The sequence below is a fragment of the Somniosus microcephalus genome, chromosome 4 (assembly GCF_052327205.1).
Source record: "Somniosus microcephalus isolate GS21.2 chromosome 4, FLI_Smic_1.0, whole genome shotgun sequence".
Taxonomy (NCBI): Eukaryota; Metazoa; Chordata; class Chondrichthyes; order Squaliformes; family Somniosidae; genus Somniosus; species Somniosus microcephalus.
In genome coordinates, this window is record NC_140990.1 from 221,942,942 (window position 1) to 221,961,967 (window position 19,026).

Below are 19,026 nucleotides of genomic sequence, written 5' to 3' on the forward strand. Positions count from 1 at the left end.
AGTCTTCTTCCCGGACCTGCAAACTCATGCAATGTGTCCCATCTTTCCGCATTGCCTGCATGTTTTGTCCTTGGACCAGCAGTCCTTCTGGTCATGGTTAGTTCTGCCGCAGCGATAACATTTTGCAAATCCCCGTGTCATTTCGTGGGTGCCGTATTCCTGTGGTTTTTGTTGAATTTCTGCAGCTCCCCTGGCTGCTGCTTCATACGATATTGCCACGCTGAAAGCCTTATCTAGCATCAGCTCTTTTTCTGCGAGTAACTTCTTCTGTGTTCCTTCACTCAGGAGTCCACAGACAAATTTGTCCCGTAGGGTGTCTGCCAGTCCTGCTCCGAACTGGCAGTGCTTTGATAGCTTGCGTAGTTCCGTAAGATACTCAGCATTGCTCTCATCTTTGTGCTGAGTTCTCCTGTGGAATTTAAATCTTTCTGCTATCAACAGCGGTGCAGGGTTTAAGTGCTCCTGTAGAATAGCAACAATTTCGTTAAAACTCTTCGCCTTCGGTTTGGCTGGAGTAATCAGGTCCCACAATAGGCCGTACGTTCTAGCGCCCATTAAGTTTAACAATACCGATGCCTTTTTCCCCTCCGCTATATCGTTTGCCTCGAAATATACCTCTACTCTTTCTGCTATCAGCAGCGGTGTAGGATTTAGGTGTTCCTGTAGGATATCAACAATTTCGTTAAAACTGTTCGCCATCGGTTTGACTGGAGTGATCAGGTTCCGCAATAGGCTGTACGTTCTTGCGCCCATTAAGTTTAGTTGTACCGATGCCTTTTTCTCATCGGCTACTTCATTTGCCTTGCAATATACTTCGACTCTTTCCACATACGTGGTCCAGTCTTCTATTGCATTATCAAAGGCAGTGATATTGCCAGTCTTCGGCATCTTGGAGATCTAAGATGGCGCCTCCCGCGCTTTGCCTTCTTCCCCGATTGAACAAAATGGCGCCTCCCGCGCTTTGCCTTCTTCCCCGCTGGGTTAAGATGGCGCCTCCCGCGCTTTCTGTCTTTTCCGCTGCTGCTAGCGCTGTTGCTGGCATTTTTATGCCTTGATGGCGATGCCCTATGGTCTTCGCGCACTTCCCCCCCGCGCTGCTGCTAACGCCGCTCTCCGCGGTCCCCGTGGCAAACTGCAGCTCCTCGCGGCTTTCTGCGCTTCTAATTTCTTTTATTTTAATTACTGTTCCCGTCATCAGAGCAGACCCTATGGGACACTTTCCTCCCTCTTCTCGGCTCTGTACGCTGCCCGGCTTCGTAGCACCGGCCGCGCCCTGTGTTCTCCACCCTCTCTCTCTCTCTCCTCTTCCCGACAACGCTGCTCGGCCCCGTTGAAAAGCCACCCGATCGAGCTCTAGCCCGCCGCAGCCCAGGAAGGATCAGTGTACTACCTGCCACCAGCCCGATTAGCTGTATCACCATAGACTGGATAACCAAGCCCAGCTCTCGACAGCCTCTCCTGCAAATGTTTGAATTCGATGAATCAGAGGCGGTTGCCCACGGTCGACGCCCGTTTCTTCTGTTTGTTTTTTTTTCTTTTTGGATTTCTTCCTTCTGGCCTCGACATCTAACAACTTCGCTGCAGGGATGGATCCCCGTGAGGTGGTGCAGAACTGTAGGTAAGTTCGGATCTGTTCGTCGCCAGTGTAACGTCTGTGTGTAATTGAGACACGGACTGCAGGAATTGGTTATAACAGGTGTTTACTGAATGGAGACAAAACTGGAACTACTATACAAGGTTACTCTAAATGCTTATATACAGGGGTGGTCACTACTGGTACTGCAGTATACAGGGGCTGCAGAATATAGTTCCTTCTTCAAAGTACATACACTACAAGGATGATTTAGAGATCTCTTCAGAACAGAAAGCTGAAAGCTGCAACTTTTGACAGCTCGTGGCCATTCTGCTTTCTGTGCCGATGAGATGAGGGACTCCCGAGACCTGAAGGAAGGAAGGCTGTAAAGGTAAGGAAAACTTATTTAAACACTTTACACACACCAAACACACTTACCTCTTCACTCATGCACCCATCACTCACCTGAACACCGGACATCTCGAACCCTCCGAGTCCTTCAGCCCGACGGCCCGCCTCGCTAACCTGGCGTGATTTGGAGCCATCGGGAATCCCACACTTCAGCAATAAAAATAGGGATTATGCTAAAAACTGCCTGTTAACTACCAATTAACAGGCAGTTAATTGGCACGAATCCCCTTCCCACCTCGGGTAGGCGGCTCCCAGCACAGATCGGGTATCCGCCTCCTTTGAAACCGGCATGGATGCAGGTTGGGGGCGGGTTGGGTTCATGCCCCCCCGATTTCGAGGTTTTAACCCCCCACACACTTCCAATCCCGCTCCCACAGCCCAATGAAAATACTGCCCTATGCCTCTATTTATGAAGCCCAGGATCCCGTATGCTTTTTAACCACTTTCTCAGCCTGCCCTGCACATATACCCCCAGACCTCTCTGTTCACGCACCCCCTTTAGAATTGTACCCTTTAGTTTATATTGCCTCTCCTCATTCTTCCTACCAAAATGTATCATTTTGCACTTTTCCGCGTTAAATTTCATCTGCCTCATGTCCGCCCATTTCACCAGCCTGTCTATGTCTTCTTGACGTCTATCACTATCCTCCTTACTGTTCACTATACTTCCAAATTTTGCATCTGATATAAGATATGATCTTATATTTTACTGGCCTATGACAGGAAAGATACCAAAGCTGAGTATCCAGAAAGCATAATTGGGTGCAATGAGGGCCACTTTTGGGGACCAACATCCCACATGCAAAGGGTGCCTGAAAGATGTCCGACCTGATATTGGGGTGGGGGCTGCATTTTTCAGGTACTACCGGCGGCCACATAACTCGGCATTAGGCCCCTTACATATGTAAATGAGGGGCCTAACACCTGTTTTAGGCCCTTTCAACCAAACTGGACATTGCACAGTGGAGCAGGAGCGAGGCCTGTTCTACTCAGGATTTTTCAGCAGCCATTTTGGCCTCTGCAGTGACCACTGCCAACGATGACTTATTTTGTAATGTCTCTGTGGAGATAGGAAGAGCAGGTATGGATTTATGGATTAGAAACTGGACTGCAATTATGAAGTTTGAGCTACTGCAAATAGTTTAAAGATGTTCTTTGCACATTTTAGTTTGCACTATGGGTAGGTAGAGGCATTTAATCACCATTCTCACTGATGATGTGCTCCCCCGCTCCACCCCCTCCACCCAGGACTTGTCTTCGGGCCACTGCTGGCGAGGGAAGCGGCCTGAAATTCATTCTTTTAAAATGGGTGAGCTGCCTGTGTAGGTGCGGCAAGCGGTGACAGCATGGCCAATTAATGTTAATAAGGCCCAACGCCCGGGTGCCTGCTCCATGCACAGTGCCCATTTCAGGCCTGAAAATGGGCCTATAGACATTTACAGCCCAAGGTGAAAATGTAGGAGTGATTAAACATGCAGTACACACAGCTGGATAATCTAGTGAATTAGATACAAACACTGCTATACTCATTCCATCAGTTCAACGAACACCTAGAATGGATTCGCAATGAGAATCCAATGCATCAGCTTCAGTTGCTTCTACACTGTTCATCTTTTCATTCAGTTTCCTTTGGCTGGTTTCCAAAGTTTATGCTGTTAAATCAAGTTTCCATCGTCCAGGGACAGACACTCAGGCTCCGATATGAATGCAAAATCGGGTTCCGAGTCATTGGGGATGTGTGGGTGGGGAATTTGTGTGCAAAACCCAAAAGTAAAGTCAGCAGGTCGGATTCTCTGATTTCGACTTGATTGAATCATAAAATTTTTCCTTCCGGGTTTCACGTCTCTAAGCTGTGCAGCGGGTGTGATGTGCTCCTGCATGATGCCATCTGAATTCCACCATTTAAAGGGCCAATGTAGAAATTGAATTTGGAGGAGCCAGGAGGTGTTTAGCATGGATTCACAAAGAGCAAGGCCAGTACCGAAATGCAATGATGCTGCCCTTGAATTACTGCTGGGTGCAGTCAGGAGCAAGAGGGACATACCTTTCCCCAGCAATTGAAGGAAGAAACATGCTGCTGTTACTGAAAAGGTGTGGTCGGAGGTGGCTGAGGAGGTGAGCAGCAGGAGCATTGTGCCTTGGTCTTGGATGCAGTACAGGAAGAGATTTAATGACCTAACCAGGTCAGGAAAAGGTGAGTAGATTTTCTGATTCCCCTACATCCTGTGATGTACAAGCACCCCCCTCCCCACCGCACCCCCACTTTGCCTTGCCAAGCGTACTCCATCACATCACTCCTTACATACACTTAGGTTTCAACAGCACCCATCCTTCACTTTCTTGCTGATTCAACTACATCCTGTGCTTTAAGCCCCCACCCCACAATGCCACCTTTCACTCTGTCTTGCTAATCGTACTCCATCACATCACTTCTCACACCCACTCAACTTTCAGCAGCACCAAGCCTTCACTTTCTATGCACTGCCTCACCTCCCCATGTATCCATCCAGCATTGCCACTCACCCCAATCCTTAAGCAATGTGATGCATCTGTCTGATAGTCTCCTTCACCGAATGCACTGCATCTATCGGGTGTATACCTGACCTTCACTCACTCACAGGTCTGTTCTTTCGCGCCTTGTAGGAGAAGAGAGCACAAAATGCAAGGGAGAGGACTGGAGGTGGGTCGTCACAAATTGTGCAGCTCACAGATGCAGAAGAGAAGGCACTGGAGTTAAGTGGCACATCTGCGTCCATCTCCATTGGTCTTTATTTAATCAATGAGTGAACTTTGAGAAGCCTGAGTATGGTGATTGTCAAGAGTGTTACTTTGCCAGGACTAATGCATATCCCTTTCTTTTGTCTTCCAGTGCCTTCACGCATAGAACAAGAGTTGGTAGAGATACATGGGGACAATACCTCAAAGGCTGCACCGTCACAAGACATACAGCCATGCATCAGGACAAATACTCGCACTTTGGTGGGTCCAGTTCGAGTGTTAGCTGGGTTTTCACCTGGTGATTTACACCTCACAAGTGAGCACGAGCAGACACTGGTGGCTGGGACAGCTGTGGAAGGTCCACGTCAGAGGGACTGTTCTCCAGATCTCTCTCTTGTGCACCTCCCTCTTGTGCTCCTGTGTCTTGTGCACCTCTCCATTGTGCATCTCACCCTTGTGCACCTCCCTCCTGTGCACCTCTCCCTGCTGCACCTCCCTCCTGTGCACCTTTCCCTTGTGCACCTCTCTCTTCTGCTCCTGTGCCTTGTGCGCCTCTCCCTTGTGCACCTCTCCCTTGTGCACCTCCCTCCTGTGCAGCTCTCCCTCGTGAATCTCTCCCTTGTGCACCTCCCTCCTGTGCACCTCTCCCTTGTGAATCTTTCCCTTGTGCACCTCCCTCCTGTGCACCTCTCCCTTGTGCACCTCTCTCACCTTTCCCTTGTGCACCTCTCCCTTGTGCACCTCTCTCTTGTGCACCTCTCCCTTGTGCACCTCCCTCCTGTGCACCTCCCTCTTGTGCACCTCCCTCTTGTGCACCTCTCCCTTGTGCACCTCCCTCCTGTGCACCTCCCTCTTGTGCACCTCCCTCCTGTGCACCTCCCTCCTGTGCACATCTCTCCTGTGCACCTCCCTCCTGTGCACCTCCCCCCTGTGCACCTCCCTCTTGTGCACCTCTCTCTTGTGCACCTCTCTCTTGTGCACCTCCCTCCTGTGCACTTCTCTCCTGTGCACTTCACTCCTGTGCACCTCCCTCCACTGCACCTCCCTCCTGTGCACCTCCCTCCTGTGCACCTCCCTGTTGTGCACCTCCCTCCTGTGCCCCCCTCTCATGTGCAACTCTCTCTTGTGCACCGCTCCCTTGTGCACCTCCCTCCTGTGCACCTCCCTCCTGTGCACTTCTCTCCTGTGCACCTCTCTCTTGTGCACCTCTCTCTTGTGCACCTATCTCTTGTGCACCTCCCTCTTGTGCACCTCCCTCCTGTGCACCTCCCTCTTGTGCACCTCCCTCTTGTGCACCTCTCTCTTGTACACCTCTTCCTTGTGCACCTCTCCTGTGCACCTCCCTCTTGTGCACCTCCCTCTTGTGCACCTCTCTCTTGTGCACCACTCTCTTGTGCACCTCCCACTTGTGCACCTCCCTCTTGTGTACCTCTCTCTTGTGCATCTCTTTCTTGTGCACCTCTCCCTTGTGCACCTCTCTCCTGTGCACCTCCCTCCTGTGCATCTCCCTCCTGTGCACCTCCCTCCTGTGCACCTCCCTTCTGTGCACCTCTCTTGTGCACCTCCCTCCTGTGCACCTCCCTCCTGTGCACCTCCCTCCTGTGCACCTCTCCCTTGTACACCTCTCCCTCCTGTGCACCTCCCTCCTGTGCACCTCCCTCCTGTGCACCTCTCTCTTGTGCACCTCTCTCTTGTGCACCTCTCTCTTGTGCACCTCCCTCCTGTGCACCTCTCTCTTGTGCACCTCTCTCTTGTACACCTGCAGATTCCACCACAGCACAACATTGCTGCCATGGATGGTGATTGTCTCCCTTGTCCGATGTCCTGTTGAAAATATCCATGGTGTGGAGATGCCCGTGTCGGACTGGGGTGGACAAATGTAAGAAGTCACACAACACCAGGTTATAGTCCAACAGTTTTATTTGAAATCACAAGCTTTCGGAGCGCTGCTCCTTCGTCAGGTGAAGTGGAGAGATGCATAAAGACACAGCTTATATAGTCAGAGAATAATGCCAGGTGATTACAGGTAATCTTTCCAACTGCCATTTATCACACCTCGGCAGAGAGATAATCACAGCAATCAAAGGTGTGAATGGTGTCGAAACAGGTTAGTCAGGAAAACATTACATCAAAGAACAATGAGGTGGGGTCACAAGGGGTCAAATGTTGCAGATGCTGGGGTCTGTATGAAAAACAAAAAACAGACAAAAAAACATTTTTTTTTTTGCTGGAAATCACAGCAGGTCCGGTTACATCTGTGTAGAGAGAACAAGCCAACAACAACTCAAGTCTGGATGACCCTACGTCAGGTGGGGTTACATGTAGCGTGACATGAACCCAAGATCCCAGTTGAGGCCGTCCTCATGAGTACGGAACTTGGCTATCAGTTTCTGCTCTACGATTTTGTATGTCGTGTGTCTCGAAGGCCGCCTTGGAGAATGCTTACCCAAAGATCGGAGGCTGAATGTCCTTGACTGCTGAAGTGTTCCCCGACTGGGAGGGAACACTCCTGCCTGGCGATTGTTGCGCGGTGTCCGTTCATCCGTTGTCGCAGTGTCTGCATGGTCTCGCCGATGTACCATGCTCCGGGGCATCCTTTCCTGCAACGTATGAGGTAGACAATGTTGGCCGAGTCACATGAGTATGTACCATGTACCTGGTGGGTGGTGTCCTCACGTGTGATGATGGTATCTGTGTTGATGATCTGGCATGTCTTGCAGAGGTTGCTGTGGCAGGGTTGTGTGGTGTCGTGGTCGCTGTTCTCCTGAAAGCTGGGTAATTTGCTGCGAACGATGGTCTGTTTGAGGTTAGGCGGCTGTTTGAAGGTGAGTAGTGGAGGCGTGGGGATGGCCTTAGCGAGGTGTTCGTCGTCATCGATGACATGTTGAAGGCTGCGAAGAACATGGCGTCGTTTCTCCGCTCCGGGGAAGTACTGGATGACGAAAGGTACTCCGTTGGTTGTGTCCCGTGTTTGTCTTCTGAGGAGGTCTATGCGATTTTTTGCTGTGGCCCTTCGGAACTGTCGAACGATGAGTCGAGCATCATATCCCGTTCTTACGAGGGCGTCTTTCAGCGTCTGTAGGTGTCCATCGCGTTCCTCCTCGTCTGAGCAGATCCTGTGTATTCGCAGGGCTTGTCCATAGGGGATGGCTTCTTTAACATGGTTAGGGTGGAAGCTGGAGAAGTGGAGCATCCTGAGGTTGTCCGTGGGCTTGCGGTAGAGTGAGGTGCTGAGGTATCTGCCTTTGATGGAGATTTGTGTGTCCAAGAATGAAACCGATTCTGAGGAGTGGTCCATGGTGAATTTGATGGTGGGATGGAACTTGTTGATGTTATCATGTAGTCTTTTCAGTGATTCTTCGCCGTGGGTCCATAGGAAGAAAATGTCGTCGATGTATCTGGTGTATAGCGTTGGTTGGAGGTCCTGTGCAGCGAAGAAGTCTTGCTCGAACTTGTGCATGAAGATGTTGGCATATTGGGGTGTGAATTTGGTCCCCATGGCTGTTCCGTGTGTTTGGGTAAAGAACTGGTTGTCGAAGGTGAAGACATTGTGGTCAAGGATGAAGCAGATGAGTTGTAGGATGGCGTCTGGAGATTGGCTGTTGTTGGTGTTGAGTACTGAGGCTGTCGCAGCGATGCCGTCATCGTGGGGGATACTGGTGTAGAGTGCCGAGATGTCCATCGTGGCGAGGAGTGTTCCTGGTTCAACTGGTCCGTGGGTGCTGAGTTTCTGTAAGAAGTCTGTAGTGTCGCGACAGAAGCTGGGGGTTCCCTGTACGATGGGTTTCAGGATGCCCTCGACGTATCCAGAGAGGTTCTCACACAGGGTTCCGTTGCCTGATATGATAGGACGTCTGGGTGTGTTGGCTTTGTGTATCTTTGGGAGGCAGTAGAAGTCTCCCACGCGGGGAGTATGTGGGATAAGAGCGCGTAGGATGCTTTGAAGGTCTGGATCGAAGGTCTTGATCAGTCTGTTGAGTTGGCGGGTGTGTTCTTTGGTCGGATCTGCGGGTAACTGTCTGTAGTGTCCCTGGTTGTCCAGTTTTTGGTATGCTTCTTTGCATTAGTCCGTTCTGTATGACGATGGCTCCTCCTCCTGCTGGTTTGATGACGATGTTGCGGTTGGTCTTGAGAGCGTGGATGGCGTTGCGTTGTGCTCGGGTGACATTCTGGACTGTCTTGTGAGTGCGGCTGATGAATCTGGCGTTGATGCATCTCCTGACAGCTTGAGCATACATGTCAAGCTTATGGCAGCGACCCTCCGGAGGGGTCCAATTTGACTCTTTCTTCTTCGGTTGCTGCACTGCGGATCCCTCTGTCTGCTGTTCCGGATCATTGGTTGTGTTATTGGGTTCGCTGCTGACATCTTGGGATTTGTGGAAGAATTCCCGGAGCCTCATTCTCCTGATGAATTCCTCTGTGTCTGCCGTGAGACCGATGGGGTCCATTTTGGTGGTGGGGCAGAAATTGAGCCCTCGGCTGAGAACTTCTATTTCGTCTGGTTGAAGGGTGTGGTCGGACAAGTTGATGATGGACTTCCCTGCGGTTTCAACTGTGGTACCGGGGGAGGCTTGGTTGCTGCTGGTGGTGATGCCAAGTTTCTCAAGCTTCCTGTTCTTGGTGTGCATGTAGGCAGTGTAGTTCTGTTGCCTCGTCTGTTTGGCGGTGTCTCGTAGCTGGTCTGCTGTGTCCTGAACACAGGCTGAGAACATTGACTCTATCTCGGTTTCGAGGTTGCGGCGTCTGCTGTGGAGCTGGTGTACGAGATGGTTGAGGAGTGTGCGAGAGGTACGACGGCAGAGTCTCTCAGTGTAGTCTGTGTTGTCGGTCGACTTGAGTGGGTTTGTGATCTGTAGTCCTTTCGGGATCTTGTCTGCTTTCTTGCATCTCTGTAGAAACTTGATGTCTGAGTCGATATGCCCGATTTTCTTGGAGATCCTCTCCACTTTGAGCTGGCAGTTTGTGGTGTCGATAGTAGCCATGGTGTGGAGATGCCGGTGTTGGACTGGGGTGGACAAATGTAAGAAGTCACACAACACCAGGTTATAGTCCAACAGTTTTATTTGAAATCACAAGCTTTCGGAGCGCTGCTCCTTCGTCAGGAGGAGTGGAGAGATGCATAAAGACACAGCTTATATAGTCAGAGAATAATGCCAGATGATTACAGGTAATCTTTCCAACTGCCATGGCGCACCCCACCCTCCACATTCTTCTGCCTGTTTGAAAGCTTCCAATCTTCTCAAAGACCTCTATATTGACAAGAACTCTGCAAAACGTTTGCAAAAGAGAACTAAGAATGTAGCTGTAAGCACTGAGCTTTTATTGAGATCTGGCAATCTGAACTTTAAACACCTCCATGAAGTGCCATTGAATCTCGCCTCCGTTTCCCTGGCGTGTATCCCGAGCCCTGGGAAACCAGTGCTGGAGGCGTTAAATTCAAATCCCTCATCAAATCAATTGAAAATTGCCTCCTTCGCATGTCCTAATGATCACAATGCCTGTCAAATGATGGCTCCACCTCTGGTGAGCAGGTTACTCGCATGCAGCCAAATGCGCCTCCGTTAAACCCGGAAGTGGGCACGTTGGAGGTGGGTGATGATCGTGCTTGAAATTTCTACTAATTTTACTTCCCACCTGACCCCAACCTCGCTTTTCATGGGTGAGTTTGGGACCGGCCTGCAGGAAACAGATTTAACACCATCAATATCAGGAGCTGGCTCATGGATGTGAGGCTCCTGGAATCCGGATTAATAGAATTATATAAAAGCAGCCTTAGTGTTAGTAGGAAGCTATGATTCCTTACACTAATTTCCAACACTGCAGTTAAACCAATTTTCAATTATAAAGACCTTAATAAAAAATAAACAAAAATGGTCCTCCAGCATGCCTCTCTGGAGGAATAATTTCCTTAGAACAATAATTAAACCTATTGTCTTCCCCATGTGAGAAGGGACAGGTTTCAGTCAATAATAGTATTAGAGGTTGATGACTGATTTTAATTCCCTCTTTGAATATCTTCAGCCATGATCTACTGCCTCGCCTAAACTAGGTCACTTCTTACCTTCCTCCCACAAGGTACGCTGTTCTGATTTATTCAATCCCATTTTGCAGTTATTTTCTGTCAGAGATTCACCTGTGATTGTTTTTGCTCCCAATATGTGTGTCCTCAGCATTAGGAAGCATGAGCTGAATTCTATTTCTCCAAGCTTTAGGAGATTCTCTAGTTTGATATCTATCAAATAATCCTTAATCCTAAACTTTGACTTCCACAACATAATCTAACATTACAAAAAGGTTCCATTATTTTCCTGCAAATTTAATACATGGGTCACCTTGACGATTTCATGTGAAGTAGAAAATGGTTTCTATTTATTTATATTGTAGCAGTGTGCCTGTGATAAATTTCAGCAATTTTGGTTGTGGTCATCAGAATAATATACTCAGTTTGTGAAGTTACTAGCCCCTAAAACCAATTTAGCACAATCCGAGGAAATCTGCCTGCAGTTCAAACATCATCATATTTGAAATATTGACTTAATATTACTTTTGGTTAGAAGGACTGTATTGCAACAATAGAAGAACCAAAAAATGCATCATTTAGCAAATGAAAATGTCATATTCTTCCAAATACTTAGGTCCCTTTCTAGCCTCCATAGGCTGTCATGATGGGGCTGATTTTCCAGGGTAGTGTGCCAGTGCAGCCTTCGGTCGCCTGAGGAAGAGAGTGTTTGAAGACCAGGACCTCAAACCCAGCACTAAGCTCATGGTCTACAGAGCAGTAGTGATACCCGCCCTCCTGTATGCCTCAGAGACATGGACCATGTACAGCGGGCACCTCAAAGCACTGGAGATGTACCACCAACACTGCCTCCACAAGATCCTGCAAATCCATTGGCAGGATAGGTGCACCAACATCAGTGTTCTCGCTCAGGCCAACATCCCCAGCATCGAAGCTTTGACCACGCTTGATCAACTCCAATGGACGGGTCACATTGTCCGCATGCCTAATATGAGACTCCCAAAACAAGCGCTCTATTTGGAGCTCCGACACGGCAAGAAAACCCCAGGTGGGCAGAGGAAACGTTTCAAGGACACCCTCAAAGCCTCCTTGAAAAAGTGCAACATCCCCACTGACACTTGGGGATCCCTGGCCCAAGACCGCACAAAGAGGAGGAGAAGCATCCGGGAAGGGGCCGAACACCTCGAGTCTCTTCGCCGGGAGCAAGCGGAAGCCAAGCGCAGGCAGCGGAAGGAGTGCACATCAATCCAAGCACCCCACCCACCCGCCCCTTCAACCATTGTCTGCCCCACCTGTGGCAGAGACTGTAGGTCCCTCATTGGACTCATCAGTCACCTGAGAACTCATTTTTAATGTGGAAGCAAGTCATCCTCGGTTCTGAGGGACTGCCTAAGAAGAGAAGAAGAATATTTTCCAGCTTGGCAGGTTTTGAGTTTCTGGCCTGCTGATTGTAGGGGTTCGTCCTCAGTCCCCGAAGATCGGGAAATATTAATTTACATCGTGGAAATTGCCTCTGGGTTGGACAATGTTTTAAACATACCCAGAATCACAGGGGGGCTGCGTTGAGTTGGGCAGCACGTGGACAACACCGGAATCAAGGAACTTCGTGGAAAAATTCGCACACTTTAAGACAGCACATTTTATTTAAAAAATGTACTCTTGAGTTTTGAACTGTGTAAAGGGATAAAAATGGCCATCAGAAAGCCTGGCCAAGGACAAAGGCGTGTATGTCTGTGAAAAGGGGAGGATCAAGCAATGGCAGTCAGATTCTGTCAATCAAAAAGGGAGTTTCCCTTCCCTTCAGAGGTAACCTACAAACTGTTTGTTTACAGAAACTGCTGCAGAATGTTGACACGAAGAATTATCCACTTAGGCTGCACTTTCAGTGACCGCAGGACAAAGGGCTTCTGTTTACCTAGTAATCCAACTCCATTCAAAACCCATCACACACCATGAGACAACCTAAACTATGGAAGAGACTTTTTAAACTAAGAAAAGGAACAGTTTAAGAATTAATGGGTTTGAATCACCCATTACCCAGACAATAGGGCAGTTTGATCCCTTTTGTTTTAGCCAGATGAACTTGGATTTGGGCGGGAACATTTCGGCCCCAGAATGAAGACACATTAAAACCACCCCAAGCTTTATTCGAAACCCATTCCAGACAATGGGAGCAGTTTGGCCACTGGGAAATAGCCCATTTGCATCAGCCAATCATGGCCTTTCTCTTGTGTATTCGAACTTTTCAGCGCAAATTTGCACACAGACCTTTTCAGCGCCAAAACAGCAGGAGCTCCCAGGATATAAAGATAGCTTCTCAGAAGCATATCGCTCTCTCTTATTCCTTGGACTGCAGGTGAGCTCCTCTCTCTCTCTTACTCTTTGGCCCACAGGTGAACAGGTTTCTGACTCCTCAGCAAGGCAATCTAGTAAGGAGTTAGAGGGGTCGTAATTTAAGGGAAATTGCTAAGATTGTAAGACTTACATTGTAGCCATTTATCCCTCGTTTTTGCTGTCTGCCTTCCCATTAAGCAATTTTGCATTGATCATGTAGTGTAGTTTCTTTATTACTTTGATCGTGTGGTGTAGTTTTCTTTAATTAATGAAGTTTGATTTTCTCATATCCAGACCATTTTGTCCGTTTTAATATATAGTTAATTATAAGTTCCTCCAGTCAGAACTGGAAGGGTGGGTTTAGCGATTCGAAACCGCTGTTTGGGATTGGTCAGAGTGCAGCAGTAAAAGGTTGCTTGACCAGGTAAATTACCATAAACCAGGTAAAAGATGCCCCCCTACATGATCAACCATTCTGCTTCTGCCCTATGGCAACCAGAATGTATACCATCAAATTTCAAATTGAACTTAAGATGGTAGCAATGTTAAGAATCTTCCTGCCTATCCCCAAACAGAACATCAACGTAACCCCTTACAGTTTCCCTTCCACGTCCTCTTCACCTGTCCACTGTATCAACAGTCTCTGGGTCAAGCTTAAATTAGTTTTTACAATAACTTTGTATCATTACTTTTTCTTTTCTTCACTTGCTTAACTATGGTTATTGTTTGCATATTTCATAGCTGTCATTTGGTGCATGTAAGAAGTATTATAAGCAACTAAGTATGTCTAAGTCCTTTAATTCTATAAAATTAACCATTGTGTAACCATCAATAAAATCACCTTAGCTGTGTCCTCTGTACTTCTAATGTAGCATTTTTCTCTATGCTTGCTTCAAAACACTCTATTACAATATAGTTAGGCAGTCTTCTTGAAAAAGGAAAACGATCCAAAAACAGGACTGCATTCTATAATGTGCTCAAAATATTCAATGTTCTCGAGGTTAAACTGCAATTGAAGGACCATGTGCGGTTTTCTTGTAGTTTTACCATTTATATTAGAACCAGCTAAACCCACTCATTTGCTGGATGGGGCTACATCTTAATTCACAAACTTTTTCTTGTTTGTATAACAACAACAACAACTAGCATTTTAAAACAATTACAGAGAACGAATGTAAAATTTGTGACTATTAAAATGCTGTTATAGTTGCTCAGGTTAATTGTTCTTAGCCATTCTTTGTAAATATTGGCACATTGCAGAAATGCTATTCCGGACGTTGATTCTGTGATATCTTATGGTTGATTCACAAAATGCAGCACGTTCTTCCTGTATTCACCAGACTCATTGACTATTGATTTTTTTTCTTCATTTTAGCCATCTCTGAATTTAAATAAAAAATGATAGCATTCTCAATTTCAGGTCATGCTCCTATTAGCTGCTCTTCTCTTCTTTATGCCTGGTCACTCCTCCATCTACACATTTAACAACATATTTGTAAAAGAGCTCATCTATATTACCGCTGTAGAATGTTAAACTGATACATTTTCAATACTAATCACGCATATGCCATCACTCACTAAGTCCCCTGGGAGTAAAAGATCAAATAGTATGTCAAAGAGACAGTGGCCTAGAAATTCACTGGCCTTAGCGCCGCTTTTGAGGCGCTAGAGGGCCTAGCGCCGAAGTTATGGCCAGTTTTGAAATTGACAGGGGCCCTAAATCGGCGTTAGGCCGGTAGCGCTGCGCCGGCACCGATGACGTCATCGGTGTGCGCAGCGTCCCGGTTGCCATGGTAACCCGCCCGAACTCGGAAATTGACTTGCGGCCGCCTCGCCCGTGGCAGCCGCAAGCAACGTTCTGGCAGAGGTGCCGTACACAACTTTGCGCTGGCGCATTAAAGGCCCCGCGGCGGCCGGCCGCTTTCCCTCCGCCCGCCTGGCCGCAGCTCCCTCCCCGGACTTCCCCCCCCCCCCGGAACAGAAGCAAGCCCGGCACTTGTCCGAGGTGCCGGGCTCATTTTTAATAAGATTATCGCGGGCCGCGGCCGGGTGCAGGCAGCTCCTCCTTAAGGGAAGGAGGAGGCCTGCACTTCCCGAACCTGCCGCACCGCAGCGGGCGCCGCAGCACCGGAATAGCGCCGAAATTCAGCGCATAGCGCCAGTTTCCAGGCGCTAACACCTTTCAGCAGCGCCGGCAGCCGTTTGGGCGCAGAAGTAGTGAATTTTTGGCCCGCCCAGCGCGACTTAGCTCCGGCACTAACTTCCGGCGCTAAAGCCGTTGCTGCGCCAAAACCCAATTTCTAGGCCAGTGTCTTTCTTTGGTCTGTGTTGATGTTTGAAACGAAATAAATTACCATCTCTTGAATTCTTGTTTCCTCAAAATCCACCCCTGCATTAGCTTGCAGCTCATGATTAAAAAAAAGACTTGCATTTCTATAGCGCTTTTCACGACCACCGGACGTCCCAAAGCGCTTTACAGCCAATGAAGTACCTTTTTGAAGTGCAGTCACTGCTGTAATGTTGGATAACTTTTTTAAAAATGGAAGAATTATCCATACATTCCTTTACGTTCTATTAAGAGGAGATCCAGGGTTATGGGGAGGGTGCGAGGAAATGGGATTAGATTAGGGGGAGATAGAGGAACAGATATGTAGGCAAATCTCAGAGAAGTGTGAAAATAATAGGGTAATAATAGTGGGGGATTTCAACTTCCCCAATATAAATTGGGATAGTCAGAGTGTGAAAGGCTTAGAGGGTGCAGAATTCTTAAAGTGCATCCAGGAGAGCTTTTTGAGCCAACATGTAGAAAGTCCTACAAGAGAGGGGGCGGTACTGGACCTAATTCTAGGGAATGTAGCCGGGCAAGTGGTGGAAGTATCAGTAGGAGAGCATTTTGGCAACAGTGACCATAATTCGGTGAGATTTAAGGTGGTCATGGAAAAAGACAAAGACGGCCCGGAAATAAAGGTTCTAAATTGGGGGAAGGCCGATTTTAATATGATAAGGCAGGATCTGGCCAAAGTGGACTGGGAGCAGCTACTTATAGGAAAATCCACATCAAAACAGTGGGAGACTTTCAGAAGGGAAATAGAGAGAGTACAACGCCAACATGTTCCTGTAAAGGTCAAGGGTGGGACCAACAAGCAAAGGGAACCTTGGATGACAAGGGATATACAAAAATGCATTAGAAATAAAAGGGGGGCTTTTGGCAGTTACAAAAGACTAAAGACGGAAGAAGCCCTAGAGGAGTATAAAAAGTGCAGGGGCATACTTAAAAAAGAAATTAGGAGGGCGAGGAGGGGCCATGAAATAACACTGGCGAGCAAAATAAAGGAAAATCCTAAGATGTTTTATAAGTATATTAAGGGCAAGAGGATAACCAGGGAAAGGGTAGGGCCCATTAGGGACCAAAGTGGCAATCTGTGTGTAGAGCCAGATGATGTAGGCGGGGTTTTAAATGAATTTTTTGCATCTGTGTTCACTATGGAGAAAGACGATGCGGACATAGAAATCAGGCAAGGGGACTGTGACACACTTGAACATATTAGCATCGAGAGGGAGGAGGTGCTAGCGGTTTTAGCAGGCCAAAAAGTGGATAAATCCCCAGGCCCGGACGAGATGTATCCCAGGCTGCTGTGGGAGGCAAAGGAGGAGATTGCAGGGGCTCTGACACAAATTTTCAGAACCTCTCTGGCCACAGGGGATGTACCAGAGGACTGGAGAACAGCTAATGTAGTACCATTATACAAGAAGGGTAGCAGGGATAAACCAGGGAATTACAGGCCAGTGAGCCTAACATCTGTGGTAGGGAAATTATTGGAAAAAATTCTGAGGGACAAAATTAGTCTCCACTTGGAGAGGCAAGGATTAATCGGGGATAGTCAGCATGGCTTTGTCAAGGGTAAATCATGTCTGACAAATCTGATTGAATTTTTCGAGGGGGTGACTAGGGGGGTGGATGAGGGAAATGCTGTGGATGTGGTTTACATGGACTTCAGTAAAGCTTTTGACAAAGTCCCGCATAGGAGACTGGTCAAGAAGGTAAGAGCCCATGGGATCCAGGGTGCCTTGGCGCGTTGGATCCTAAACTGGCTGAGTGGCAGGAGGCAGAGGGTGATGGTCGAAGGTTGCTTTTGTGACTGGAAGCCTGTGTCCAGTCGGATACCTCAGGGATCGGTGCTGGGTCCCTTGTTGTTTGTGATCGACATAAATGATTTGGATGAGAATGTAAAAGGTCTGATCAGTAAGTTCGCAGATGACACGAAAATTGGTGGGGTGGTAAATTGCGAGGAGGAAAGCCTCAGGCTACAGGACGATATAAACGGGTTGGTCAGATGGGCGGAAAAGTGGCAAATGGAATTTAACCCTGAAAAGTGCGAGGTGATGCATTTTGGACGGACAAATAAGGCAAGGGAATACACATTGAGTGGTAGGCCCCTAGGAAGTACAGAGGGTCAGAGGGACCTTGGTGTACATGTACATAGATCCCTGAAGGCAGCGGAACAGGTAGATCAGGTGGTTAAAAAGGCATATGGGATACTTGCCTTCATTAGCCGAGGCATAGAATATAAGAGCAGGGAGGTTATGATGGAGCTGTACAAAACGCTGGTGAGGCCACAGCTGGAGTACTGTCTGCAGTTCTGGTCACCTCACCATAGGAAGGATGTGATTGCTTTGCAGAGGGTGCAGAGAAGATTCACCAGGATGTTACCTGGGATGGAGCACCTCAGCTATGAAGAAAGACTAAACAGGCTGGGGGGTTGTTTTCCTTGGAGCAAAGAAGGCTGAGGGGGGACCTGATTGAGGTGTACAAAATGATGAGGGGCATAGATAGGGTAGACAAAGAGGAACTTTTCCCCTTAGTAGGGGGTGTGGTAAACCACTGTTTGTATTCCACTGTGTACATGCCTGGACATGCCTCGGCTGACTCCTCCCACAAGTCCTAGTATAAAGGTGACTGCTCCCCAGCCCTTTGTATTCTGGACCGGTCGACCACTCGAGGCAGACCTTCATTCTTTTGTTAATAAAAGCCTTTAGTTACTCTCTTAACTCTCAGTCTTTTATGAGTAATTGATAGCGCATCAGGGGGGTCAATAACAAGGGGGCATAGATTCAGGGTAAGGGGCAGGAGATTTAGAGGGCATTTGAGGAGGAACTTTTTCACCCAGAGGGTGGTTGGAATGTGGAACTCAATGCCTAAAAGGGTGGTAGAGGCAGGAACCCTCACAACATTCAAGAAGCATTTGGATGAGCACTTGAAATGCCATTGCATACAAGGCTATGGACCAAATGCTGGAAAATGGGATTAGACTGGACAGGGATGGATGGGCGGCGCAGACACGATGGGCTGAAGGGCCTCTTTCTGTGCTGTAAAACTCTATGGCCTAGAAATTGAGTTTGCGCTGCGCCAGGGCTTTAGCGGCGGAAGTTAGCGCCGGCGCTAAAGCCCTTTGCGCGCGCCAAAAATTCAGTAGCGCCGCGCCCAAACGGCTGCCGGCGCTACTGAAGGGTTTTAGCGCCTGAAAACTGGCGCAACGCGCCACATTGCGGCGCTATTCCGGCGCTGCGGCGCCCGCTGCGGTGCGGCAGGCTCGGGAAGTGCAGGCCTCCTCCTTCCGTTAAGGAGGAGCTGCCTGCACCCGGCCGCGGCCCGCGCAAATCTCATCAAAAATGAGCCCGGCACCTCGGACAAGTGCCGGGCTTGCATCTGTTCCGGGGGGGGGGGGGAAGTCCGGGGAGGGAGCTGCGGGCAGGCGGCCGGCGGGAAAGCGGCCGGCCGCCGCGCCTCCTTAAAGCGCCGGCGCAGACTCCGGCAACACTCGTTTGCCGGAGTCTTAGTTGCGGCTGACACTGGCGAGGCGGCCGCAACTGAATTTCGGCTTGGGGCCGGGTTACCACGGCAACCGGGACGCTGCGCACACCGATGACGTCATCGGTGCCGGCGCAGCGCTACCGGTCTACCGCCGCGGAA